General features: G+C 39.7%; 1 long non-coding RNA gene across 2 annotated transcripts; it reads right to left on the bottom strand.

Annotated features, from left to right (window-relative positions):
- Positions 1-1,276: 1,276 nt before the first annotated feature.
- Positions 1,277-12,278, bottom strand: LOC124277229. Of its 2 annotated transcripts, none has more exons than XR_006898778.1 (4): positions 12,160-12,278; positions 4,594-4,739; positions 3,715-3,901; positions 1,277-2,091 (listed from the first exon to the last, which is right to left on the bottom strand). It is a non-coding gene; the product is annotated as an uncharacterized LOC124277229 (long non-coding RNA). The 2 variants fall into 2 exon arrangements; XR_006898777.1 differs by having other exon boundaries at positions 12,080-12,168.
- Positions 12,279-12,904: the final 626 nt, after the last annotated feature.

Genomic DNA, 12,904 nt, shown 5'->3' with positions numbered 1-12,904 from the left:
TATTTTGATACAATCATTCAGTTCCATAATTACATGAAGTAAACCCATCTACATGAATGTGCCCGATGTCCCATGATGCACCTGTCAACAAATTATCGCGAGAATCCCGCGAGACCATAACCTCGACAGAAAATGGAATGTCTTATTAGATAGACAATTTTATTGATGTAATCAAGGCCATGGTATCCTGTTACAGTATCCTGTTACAGGTGTGTTGATGTTGGGCTTATATTACAGGTACCTTATCAGTGAAGCTCTCACAAAATTCCAGCAGAGTTTTTATACCAAATTATCAAACACTATATCAGCTCAAATGCTGAAAATCTAATCATAATTTGATGTATTTATTATTTGAAGGACTTTATATAAAAACTTTGCTAAACTTAACAATACAGTTTTGTCACTACTCGACGTGATTCTAACAAAAGTGTCCACAGAAGGGCTATTTCTTATGCTAGGATGAAAACATTCTATTCTTACAGCTTCATTGCGTTGACAAATCATTAAGACATGACCTTCGTCTTCTACAAGGAATACATAAAACAAAGCCTCTCGTTAGCAATAATATGACAATGCCTTTCTGTTTCAATTGCTAACCTGAAATTGTTACACCTGAATTTACATATAACAGTTCTTAGATGTAAAGAAATGTCGATTGAATGATATAATTCAACATTAACATAGTTTTGAATTGACGATAAGTTTGACACTTGCTAAACTGTGAAGTAATACAATGCCAGTTGATTAGCAATAACAGTGTGTGTCAGTTGATGAGCGAGAACAGCATGTGTCAGTTGATTAGCAGGAAGAGCATGCGTTTCTTGATTGGTGGGAACAGTACGTGCAGTGTTTACGGCAGAAACACGTGTTTATGAAGAATATAACTTTCTTAGACTATAAACACTTGTTAAACAATATTCCAAATAACTGGAGATATCGGATAAGAAACAGAACACTTACATTTGATCAGCCACATATACAAAATATATACAAATATATTATCTGTAATGAAAAAGGCTCAAGGAATCTCTATGATGAACTAATTAAGAATGATACTACACCTAAGTGATTAGAATATTGGAACACTGTCTTTCAGCATGAGATTGACTGGAAAGATGTATTTAGCTATTATTATAAATGAACAAATGACTGTAAGCTCTTAAGACTTTCAATACAGATTTATAAACAGAAAATAAGAAAATAATTATTGAAGATGAAGTTAGTTGATGACGATATATGTACATTTTGTAAAATCCACCCAGAAGATGTATCACATGTTTTCTTTGAATGTCAATTTGTTCGGAACTTTTGGCTTAAAGATGAAAAATTCCTTGATAATAACCTCCAAAACAATTTGTCACTATCTAAATTCATTATTATGTTTGGACTGTCCTCAAACAACCAAGCAGTAAATCACATTTTACTACTTGCCAAAGATTCACCTATACTTCAAGCCTTAAACCGCAAGATATATCTTTTGCAGGATTTCCTATGTTGCTTAAGGACATATGCTAAATTGAAAGGTTTATTGCAACGAAAAATAATAAATTTTGTTATTTTACTAGGAAACTAGGACTTAGATACCCTACTCTGACATTTTTATTTAGCACACATACAATTTGACTTACTCTAGTTAACGTGTCCATTGCAGATATAACACTTTCATCTAGCTCCTGTCTATCTATATTTGTACACCCTTATATGTGTATAAAATTTTGTATATCAAATTGTTGATGTAACTGTCAACACATGCCACTCTTCTGTCTGTACATGCAACTTGAAATGGAATAAAAAAAATAAGAATGTGCCACGTGTATATCAAGAACCGTATGTGTCACATGTATATCAAGAGCAGTATGTGCCACGTGTATATCAAGAACAGTATGCATCTACAGTTTGTCAGGTAAGAAACGCTGACAGGAGGTAGCGAGTCTTACTGGGAACAATATGTACCACGTGTTTAGCAGGAACAGGATGTGCCATGACTTTTGTAGGAACAGTTCAGCAGAAGCAGTCACATTACAGGTACAGTGTGTATCATCACCAGAGCCGATGAACAATGAGAGCGGACAGCCATATGTCAAAGAAAGCCTGAAATACAAAAATATATATCAAGAGAACAAGACCTGATTAGTGACTGATTGAGTGAGTGAGTGAGTTATCGCCATATCCCGTTTTTATCACGCCAGTCTGAAGAAAACACGTTGACTATATCAGTCCGAAAGGATGTTGAGCTAAAAGATAACAAATGTAGATTTGACATGACAACTAGCCGATCCTCTCACAGCTAAGGGGCGTAACTATGCACAGCGTACCACAAGACAGTGGATCAGTTAATGCTGAAATGTCATGGTCTTACAGCTGAAACGATACAACCTATAATAGGAGCCCTATCCTTTGAAAGTATATTGCAATTAATATTATTTTACAATTTATACTTTTATATTATTAGTTCGATATCCAACATTGCTGGGATATACGAATTCCATTTCTGGATTCAGCTGCTTCAATTCCTTCCAAACCACTCATAAGAAAATAGAAAAAATGCTCAATAGTACCACAAACTTGATCATTGACGTGATTGACAAAAGACCCAGAAATGAATTAACCACCAGGCAAAAGAAAGTTACCTCTTTTGAAGTAATTGTATAATAAACGAAAATGATGGTACAGGTTTGAATCCAAGCAGAAAACATTCGCCAAAACTCAACATGATTCCGATAGCAAAGCAGCTATCCGAAAACTTCGTACGAAACGTACATTTTTCAAAACGCGAAAAACGTACTTGTGCAGCACTGGTCCCAGAGGGGTCGAGTCTGGACCAGACAATCCAGTGATCAACAGCATGAAACATCGATCTGCGCAATTGGGAACCGATGACATGTGTCAACCACGCCAGCGAGCCTGACCACCCGATCCCGTTAGTCGCCTCTAACGACAAGCATGGGTTACTGAAGGTTCATTCTAACCCGGACCTTCACGGGTTGGGGGCTTCACAACGTCGGCTGGCAAGAACCTTCAACTGCAGCGAGGCAACCATCAGCAAATTGATTAACCGCTACCAGCAAACAGGCGGGACCGCCCAAAATCGGGAAGACCAATAGTCACGACACGACTGACGACTCCAACGAGAAGGCATGTATGGATGACCAGGGTGTTCACACTCGCTATTGATGACGTGTTCCCTAATTCCTGCCTCATTATGTGACTCTTTATACACTATTTGAATGACCTCTGATTTGTGTAATTTGTAATTTTGATCCCTTGAGTTTTTCTTAATGAATTGCGGCAAATGCAAGATCGGCATTACAAATATTTGGAAAATGATTTCTGTTTGTAAAACAGTTACCATACATCTCATATACATGTACTTCTTTGTTTCTATTTCTTGGTCAAGTGAAGTCGGCAATAACTTTCTTTTGCCCGGTAGTTTGTACCTCGGGTAGTAAAGATTATATTTCTACGTGTTTGGGGAACATACACTACAGTGGACATACAACAGAAGCAACTAAACAAAACCAATCCTCATATGGAATCTCTTCTACATTCTCTTCTTTCTAGAGTTCAAGTTCCAGGTGTTCACAAACTGGTGAACGGTGGCACTCATCACAAACACATGCAAGGACCAGTCAATTTTAGTCTTTTAAAAATATAGAAAAAACAGGAATAAAAAATACCAAAAAGAAAGAAAAACACAACACAAGGCCAGCTGACCTAGTTTATAGAATGTCCTGTCTCTGCATGAGCAGGTCGCGTTGTGCCGACGCTAATGCTTCTGTGTCTTCCGACGCGCACACCTCCGAGACGCTGAAGTCTGTGTCGGGGCAGAAGTTCACGTCGTCCAAGGGAACGTACGGTATCTGATTTGTGGTAGCAGTTGCTGGGTTCTCTTTGTTGGATCCTGAAAAAAACCAAAAACAACATACGGTTAATTTCCGTAGCCGAAGTAATGTAGTGGTACGTACGTTTAACGGAATACGTGCTAACACGTTAACGGAAACTACGAGTAACGTTATTGTTTGGTTGAACAGTAGCGGCCATAAAATATCCGAGTCCACATGACCAAAGAGGTTAACCCCGTCTGCTGACATCAGGATGTCATCTGTGGGATGTCTCCACGCCCTGCTACAGGTAAGTAGCGGGATGTAAATATTCAAACCTGGACCAGACATGAGGTCACTTGTGGGTGAGTGAGTGAGTGGGTGAGTATGGTTTTACCCCGCTTTTAGCAATATTCCAGCAAAATCACGGCTGGAACACACTGGGCTTCACACACTGGGCTTCACACACTATACCCAGTGCCATGTGGGGAATCGAACCCAGGCCTTCTGCCTGACGAGCCAACGCTTTAACCACTAGGCTTCCCCACTGCCCGCTACCGTTGTAGTAACACTGCACGATATGACTCTTTGTGGTCTGCTTACAGTACATTATGTTTGTTTTTTTAACCATTAAATAAAGTCATCTATGTTTGATCAATAGCTATCAGAAATACATCGATTTATTCGTATTTTGCAACATTCCGATAATAAACAGATGTAAGAGTTCAAGGGAGATAACTAGGAGTTACTGAATGACAGTTATGCCCCTTACTGTCCACATTAGGTGAGCCTTCAGGCTCTCCTCTCTCACATTCTGTGGTCGTTGTGAGTTGTTCTGCTAAAGCCTCATGGTAGAATGTTTTCACTGTTCGGCTGGTGGAACATCCCATTGTTGTCTAGGTAACGTTGTCATCCAGTCTAGAAACAACAATAAATAAATGAGGTGGTTAAGACGTCCATATTCGAAAGAACATCCACATGTTAACATGTATGGGGATGAAAAATTATCTATGTGTAACAAGTAGCGGAACAAGAATAATAATATACACACGGACAAAAGTATTGCAACACACGTGATTTTAACCCCTATTTTGATGTCAACTATATCAGCATGAGTTGATAAAGTTACATTTATCAACGTGTGTTGATATATTTGATATCAGAAGACATGAGGGTGAGAATCGGTTTATCATAAAAATCACTCTTCTTTAGTTTTCAGTGAAAAATGTACATCCCTGTACACAGTACTGCCATTAGACTTGCAGTGCAGCGATGTCATAGCATTATGACGCCATCAGGTTTTTGACGTCATAGCATTGGGAGTCATGTAATTGATGACGTCAGGGCATTGTACAATTCTACTTTCGAAACGATATCTCCTGGGAGATATCATTTGACCTCACACAAGCAATACCTCCTGTGAAACACAGTTTTGGATGATAAACAGAGAATCTCACCCAAGATGGCAAATTATTGGCATGAGGAACGCTGGCCTGTCATTGAGGATTATTGCAAGAGATGCTGGTTGTCATCCATCGACTATCAGCCGACTGGCTAGAAAACATCAGCAAAATAAAGACCGTCAGAGTTCAGGGACAACGCCTAGGGAGGATACTAGGGGAGGGCGATAATACCGGTTAACCGGTATATTGCAATTCGAACTTCACAATACGATATATTGCGGTACACTTTTAGCGAACCGGTTCACCCGATACGATCGGTAATTTTTGTAAAAACTACTAATAACATTTGTATTTCCTTTATATTATTATACATCAATAGTTTTGAGACTGTTTATTGTTCATATAATTGTATTTGCGTGACTTTTAAACCATATAAATAAAAAACAAACAGATTTGTACCGGCACTCGTAAGGATAAACAAACCAAAATGGCGGACGCCGCTACAGATGCTTTTTCTCGAGTTGCAAACTTTAGAGTGAAGTCTTCAGTTTGGAAACATTTTCAATTGATCTCTTGTAAATCACATCTGAGTCCTTACAGTGGCCAGTGGCATCGTTCAAAAGAAAGGAAACAGTAATTTCATTACCTTAACCCATGTGTTACACTATATATTGCAATACATATTGCAATACGCCAACACATATCACACTATACCGCAATACGAAAATGTTGGCGATACCCAACCCTTGAAGATACAGCCCTTCTCAGAGTCACATTAATGTCAAGTAGCGTGTTTGTCCAACAGAACTGTCCGAAATCGTTTAAAATCAGTCGGACAGACATACAGACAGCAACCTATCAGTCTCCGTTGGTGTCAAGGTCGACGTCACTGGTATTTTGGGTCATGGGGAAGGGTCCCCTGGTCGGAGATATTCCGTTGAGAACATGCATTGTTTCTGCGGCGCCAAACAAGGGTTCCCCCATCAGTCATGACCCTTCTCCATGACATCAAATTCCTGTGACTTACAGTTTGACACCAAGCTAGTCGTGCTGGCCTGTGCTCTTGGGATAACAACGGACGGATGATAAGTCTTCTATCACGGTACCCTGGTTTCAGGTGATTCCAGGCCGTTCTGTTGGATACACGTTGATGTGGAGGTGAGGTGAAATGGGGTTTAACGTTGTACTTAAGAATATTTCGCTCATATGACGACGTGTGTGTGTGTGTGTGTGTGTGTTTGGCTGCTTGTACTAGCCCAGACTTACCTGGTTTTATAGTGCTAGCCCACTGAGATACCATGCCGCAGTTAAGCATGAGTACCCCACTCAGACACATTATGCTGACTCCGAGCCGACCAGTTCTTGTTGTACCCATTAATGCCGAGCGCCAGGCAGAGACCAACAAGTACAATATTTTAACGTCTTTTAACGTCTTGTAGACCGGTAGTACACTCCCGGCCAGCCATCGGTATAACACCATATTAAACTTCTCACCCAAATCTATATCACAGTACATAACATCAAAATGTCATTTCATCTATCATGTGCTAGTAATCTTTCCTTATATACTATATACTTCATGTTATTTGCTCCTATTCTGTCAGTGTGAATGTGTGAGTGAATGCAATGTGCTTGTCTAATGTCTTAACAAAATCCAAAAAGACAGAAGCCTGTTGCCTCAATCTCTTTTCTCTTCAATGGGGTTTCTGCTTCCCTGGGCTCGAGCCCCAATTTGTAACAGGGGTTTCTGAATAAAAAGATAATTACAAAAATAAATATTTTAACGTCTTTTGGTATGACGCGGCCGGGGATAGAACCCGCGACCTACCGCTCTCCGGCCACTGTGATTTTGACACGCTACTTGACCTGAACTGTTAAGCCTCGTGATTCTCAGAAAGGTTTTATTCTCCCTAGGGACGCTGCCTTAACGTCAGTAGTTTGACGATGTTTTATGCCCAATCGGCTGATAGTCGATGGATGACATGCCAACATTCTACAGATCAATAACATGGCATCTGTTAGCTGTTGTCGACTGAGGAGACCTCCATAATACCTCATCAGTAACGCAATCGATTCATTTTCCAAGTTATCGAGCTGTAAGACTGACTGACTGAGTTTGGTTTTTACGCCGCTTTTAGCAATATTCCAGCAACATCGCGGCGGGGGACACCAGAAATGGGCTTCACACATTGTGCCCATGTGGGGATTCGAACCCGGGTCTTCGGCGTGACGAGCCAACGCTTTAACCATTAGGCTACCCCACCGCCCCCGAGCTGTAAGAAGATCAGTAAACTAAAAGATATTCTTTGCTTAATAGCATGCATAAGGTTTGCACGTGAAGCTCGCTTGATAGTACAACGTACATATCTCGAATCAATGTATGGTGCCCGCGAATAGTTACATTTATCACGCAAAAACATAATTATGATATAAATATAATGTCAATATGGGATTTAAAAACCATAGGCGTTGCGATACTTTTTCCCATGTGTATAGATCAAATGGATGTATCTATAACGTCGTACAATAGACACGAAAATAACAAATGACAAAAAATCGATTTTCCCTGACTGACACTGAAGGAAAACATTAATGCATATTTGCACAGAAAGGACAGACGGTATGGCACATTAACTGGTAATAATGAGGCCAGCGAATGTGTTTCATGCTGTCTTCTTAACGATAAACCCAATTATTTTCTAAAATGAACGGATTGTTCAGAAATATGCCCTAAACGAATAATTTGTTGGCAGCGGTAAAAACAACAACACAAAAATGATTAATTTGGGGAAAACACCAAAACGTCAAACTATTAGCATAATAATGAAAGTAAATAGACTATTTGATGGCGCTCAGTGGATTAATAGTTTGTTGGTAACCGCTGGGAAAAATGGGGATTGTGCTCAAAATCTATTCTCCTCCCAGATTCTTCTACATACTAGGTTGATCGAGCATCTCATTGTATAAGACTGGAATTTAACTTAAATCAAATTCTCCCCAAAGTATTTTAAGACAAACAAACACATGTTTACTATTGGAAATGTTATGCCTAATTTTGTGTTGACATTAATCTTCATCTCGATTGAAGATTATCACACAAAGCGAACGACGTTTATATGAAATTATCAGTTGTTAATTGTGTAAGGTTCGACCAACGGGTAGACATCTATGTGGCAGTACCGTACTTCCTCCATTAAACGCGCGGACAAATATACACTCGGAAAAGGTTAAGCGCGGGGGGTAATTTTGTTTGTTTGTTTGTGTCGGCTACACCAGTGGTGTGCACGCACACTACAGTCCGTTTGAGTCAGAAACGGACCGATGAATTGCAAATTTTATCATTGTACAAAATTGCCACATAAATATAAATAGTACACATGTTTATCATTTACTAATACCCAACAGCTTTTTTATATTTGAAAATTTTCCGGACTCCACCAAAAAAGTTCTTTAAAACTATCATTAACATTTTGACACAGTTCACTTTTTGTTACGAGGGAGGAGTGCAGAGAAAGGGACAGCCAGGTGTTAGAGAAGCACGTGCACAAGTGCCCACCAAGTTATTGATTCATTAGCCTGTGCTGTGCCGTCTCCATCCTTTCTCGCACACCTGGATGTAACGGGGTTACTCTTTATATTGGTTAAACAGACGTAAATTAGAGACTTCGGCAGGCTAATCACATGACAGGAAATTCTCTTGTTTGTAATGAAAAGAGGCTGTTCTGAAACCACATCAGACAGGCCTAATGGAAGCCTTTTGGTAGTCTTTACATACTGTTTTGCATAATTATGTCGACATCTTACGACACCAGCAACAACATGTGTCTATATATCAAAGAATCTGTGTCGCTCGTTGAACACTGGTCAATCCTGTCATCACGTGGAGCCGTATAACCAAAGAATAATAGTCGTTCACGATTCAGTAAGTGAGTTTAGTTTTACGCCGCTTTTAGCAATATTCCAGCAATATCACGGCGGAGGACACCTGAAATGGGCTTCACACATTGTACCTATGTGGGGAATCGAGCCCGGGTCTTCAGCGTGACGAGCGAACGCTTTAACCACTGAGCTACCCCACCGCCCCCGTTCACGATTCAGGGTATTTTCTCAAGGAGAGTTAACTGTTTCATGACATGGTGTATCTCCGCCATCAGTTGAATCCTCAGAATTTCAAGAACATTGGTCCTCGGACATCGGGTACACATGTTAGGCAGTGGGCATAGAGATCATGTCATTACCACACTGAAATGACTTCATTAAAATGTGACTTTCTGATTAGTGCTAGTATACAAATCCTAATAAGGTCAACTACAATTGAGTTGGCACCAAACTGTTATTCAATGAAGGTAGTCGAAAAAAATTAGAATCGTCCAGTGGTGAAAGTGTTCGCGCTTCAGAACGACCCAGGTTCGAATCCCCTCGCGTGAAGCCCATTTCTTGTGCTCCTGTCGTGAAATTGATGGAATATTGCTAAAAGCCTTTCCTGTCATGTTACATAATGGTTATTATCCTCTGAATCAAAAGCTTTCTAAAATTTATAAATAGTTTCGCATTTTTATGTGAGCAAGCCGAATCTCCGTTGTAGTTGAATTAATCACGTTTTGTAAGCTACCATTAATAAGAAAGTCACGTTTTAATTATGTATATCCGACCAGACTATTTCAGTAACGAGATCAGGTGACAGCTCAATAATTTGTCAACAGTAGGTATGAAAATTGTGTAATAACGGTGAACGTGACCGGCATGGTATCGGAGTTATCAAATTGCATCAATTTGTGCCGCTCGCGTGTCCATATGAACTGAAAGATTCGCTTTCGAAGTTGTTGTTGAAAAGGCCGCTCGACGTATTAGAGGATACATGATTTTCGTATTATGACTCACGGATTACATAAATACGCCAAATATACAAAGTGTTAGCTACTTTTCACCCAAATCTAAATCTAGGACAAAATATAACACATTCGAGACAGTGTTTTGATTGCAATGCAATAAAGTTAATTTAACATTCTACCTGTCTGCGTAGATGTATTAGAGATCGAACTGCACGATATCGATTCATTACGTTCAAACCTTTCAATTTTTTACTCCTCACAAAAAATTATGCAACAAGTATTTTCAGTGTAATATCTTTATCAATCTCGATAGCGATTTTGGCCGACATGTTACTGAAAGGTTTATTATTCAAAGAATACATAACCTTTAGTGACTGTCAAAGTGATTTATCAGATAACATTGATAACATCGATCCCCCGAACACAACCACCCTCAGAAACAATGTGCAAAATGTGTGGCATGGATGTGCTCCACTCGTCACACATGTACCCTGATCGGTGTAACCTATTTGTAATCATTTCTCTGGTACAATAAGCGGGTCCTAATTTCATTTTTATGGATGATAATGCCCGTCCATGGATGATAATGCCCGCGAAAGAGTTGTTAACGATGTTGTTTAGATCAATGACATCACACATATGGACTGGCCTGCAAGGTCACTTGATCTTAATCCCATTGAACATGCTTGGGACATTATTGGAAGTCGCGTTTATGGTCTCCATGTTCAGCCCCAGACTCTGGATGACCTTGAGCAGGCGTTCCAGGGAGAATGGCAGAACATTCCACAATGGCAACTTTAAAGGCGCATTTGGTCAATGCAAAGAAGCTTGTATTTGTGCTCATGGTGGTCACACGCGTTACTGAACACTGCTTCACTGTCCAAAACTGACTTGAACCTTAATGTTAACTGACTGACTGAGTTTGGTTTTACGCCGCTTTTAGCAATATTCAAGCAACATCACGGCGGGGGGACACCAGAAATGGGCTTCACATGGGCTTCACACATTGTACCCATGTGGGGATTCGAACCCGGTCTTCGGCGTGACGAGCCAACGCTTTAACCACTAGGCTACCCCACCGCCCCCTTAATGTTAACATTTTGCTCCATCAATGCAGCACATTTTGCACGACTGTTTCAGGGTACATGCTTTTGATGACTTGTAAGTCTATTATTGCTCAATACCATTTCATTTCATTTTGTCAATCGTGTGTACACATGTTTCACCTTTCTATTGCATCATTCCATGATTTGCAATTTCAATAAATGAAAATGTAATGAGACTACGAATTTGTGTTGCTTAACTTTTTGTGAGGAGTATATATTTATTTTGCTGACAAAAACAACACTATATGACCGCCGTGACAAAGGACGACACTACGTCTATATTCATCGGCAGGAATTACCAATGCCGCAGAGCTAAGGTCGCTTTGATGAACTGGGCCCCAGGACTTTCACCTAACTTGAGCGTAAAAGCGCATAAATAAATCCCCAAACGCGACAAAAAACACCTTTTACAAGACACATTTGAGCCCATTTAACGTGCTTTTCATAACACAATTTACACTACAAACCAACAGCAGATGTACAGAATGCGAAAATGTCGGACATATTTAATGAACCCATCAATCTGAATGGTGTTAACAACATAGGCGACAACAGCAGGGAACAGCGCAAATTAAATGTCGTGGTCAGGGTTACAATCGCATACAATGTAACGATCGTTTTTTAAAATGTATCAATACAATTCACGAACCCTTTGTCTGATTTACGGATTGAATACCCTTGACATGCTGCAGACCGCCCGTATTCTACAGACTGTTTCTGAGACTATCTATTGAAAACAGGCAATCTCTATCTAAGTCAAAAACATTAAATTACAATAGGTTGACTTCATTATAGACTGATGCGACCTTGTCCTGCATAAGTGTCAAATAATAACAGCGTTTTATAACACCAAATACTGGTAACGGTGAACCGTAATACGAAATAACATTCACAGGTGAAAACAGACAACAGTTTACCTTAGTTCATTGCGATGTTGCCAAAGTCAAGCAGTTTCCTTTTTATGCGGTAAGGTCTGAGTCGAAATAACGAGACTTACCTGTAGCACGTGCTGCAACCTGTGACTTGTCATTGTCTCTGTAATCACACCTGTTCTCGCTGTGAAGACCTTGCCTAGCAACGGCTAGGTGAGGAGACAACGGTTGGTTACAACGGGAACGCTGTATCCAGGAAGAGCAATTAAGCCTTGTTCATATTAAATAATTACCATAACTCTCTCTATTGAAACACAGTATATGTCAAACTTGAATCACGTTTATTTCAGTGAGAAACTGTTAATGTTGTATATTGTCTTTTTCCTCAGGTTGGAAAATTGTAATCAATATCGCTGTTGTTCTCAAATCATCACCTGGCAAATTGGTGGCAGGTGCACGAGCACCAAATCAAACCGTGATAGCACAAACAAATCTGGTAAAAATCCAGTTTCGATTCCCAACATTTGTACGATCTATGACCCAATTTCTGTAGTCTATTCCAGACAGGTATTCTTCTTTGAGAGGCATATTAGAAGTTGTATAGGTGAAGGAAAACCAAGGTCTATGGATACTCAACTTCTTTATTGCAATGAGTGTGACGTTTCGCTGTAGATACTAACACCGTTATCAAGTAAGTGATACAAAGAGTTGTAACAAGGAGAATATATACATAGCTGTATAGTGAGTATATACAATCTCAGTGTACATCAACTCATATATTGTAGATAACTCACTCTACATATTGTTTTAATCACTATCACTCTGTACTTCAACTTACTCTGCTAAAATCGATCTGTTTGATAGGCTTTT

This window comes from Haliotis rubra, unplaced genomic scaffold (assembly GCF_003918875.1).
Source record: "Haliotis rubra isolate DU_JTF1 unplaced genomic scaffold, ASM391887v1 Scf22, whole genome shotgun sequence".
NCBI classification, from domain to species: Eukaryota; Metazoa; Mollusca; class Gastropoda; order Lepetellida; family Haliotidae; genus Haliotis; species Haliotis rubra.
The sequence above is the reverse complement of the archived record's forward strand: the minus strand, read 5'-3'. Positions and strand labels throughout refer to the sequence as shown.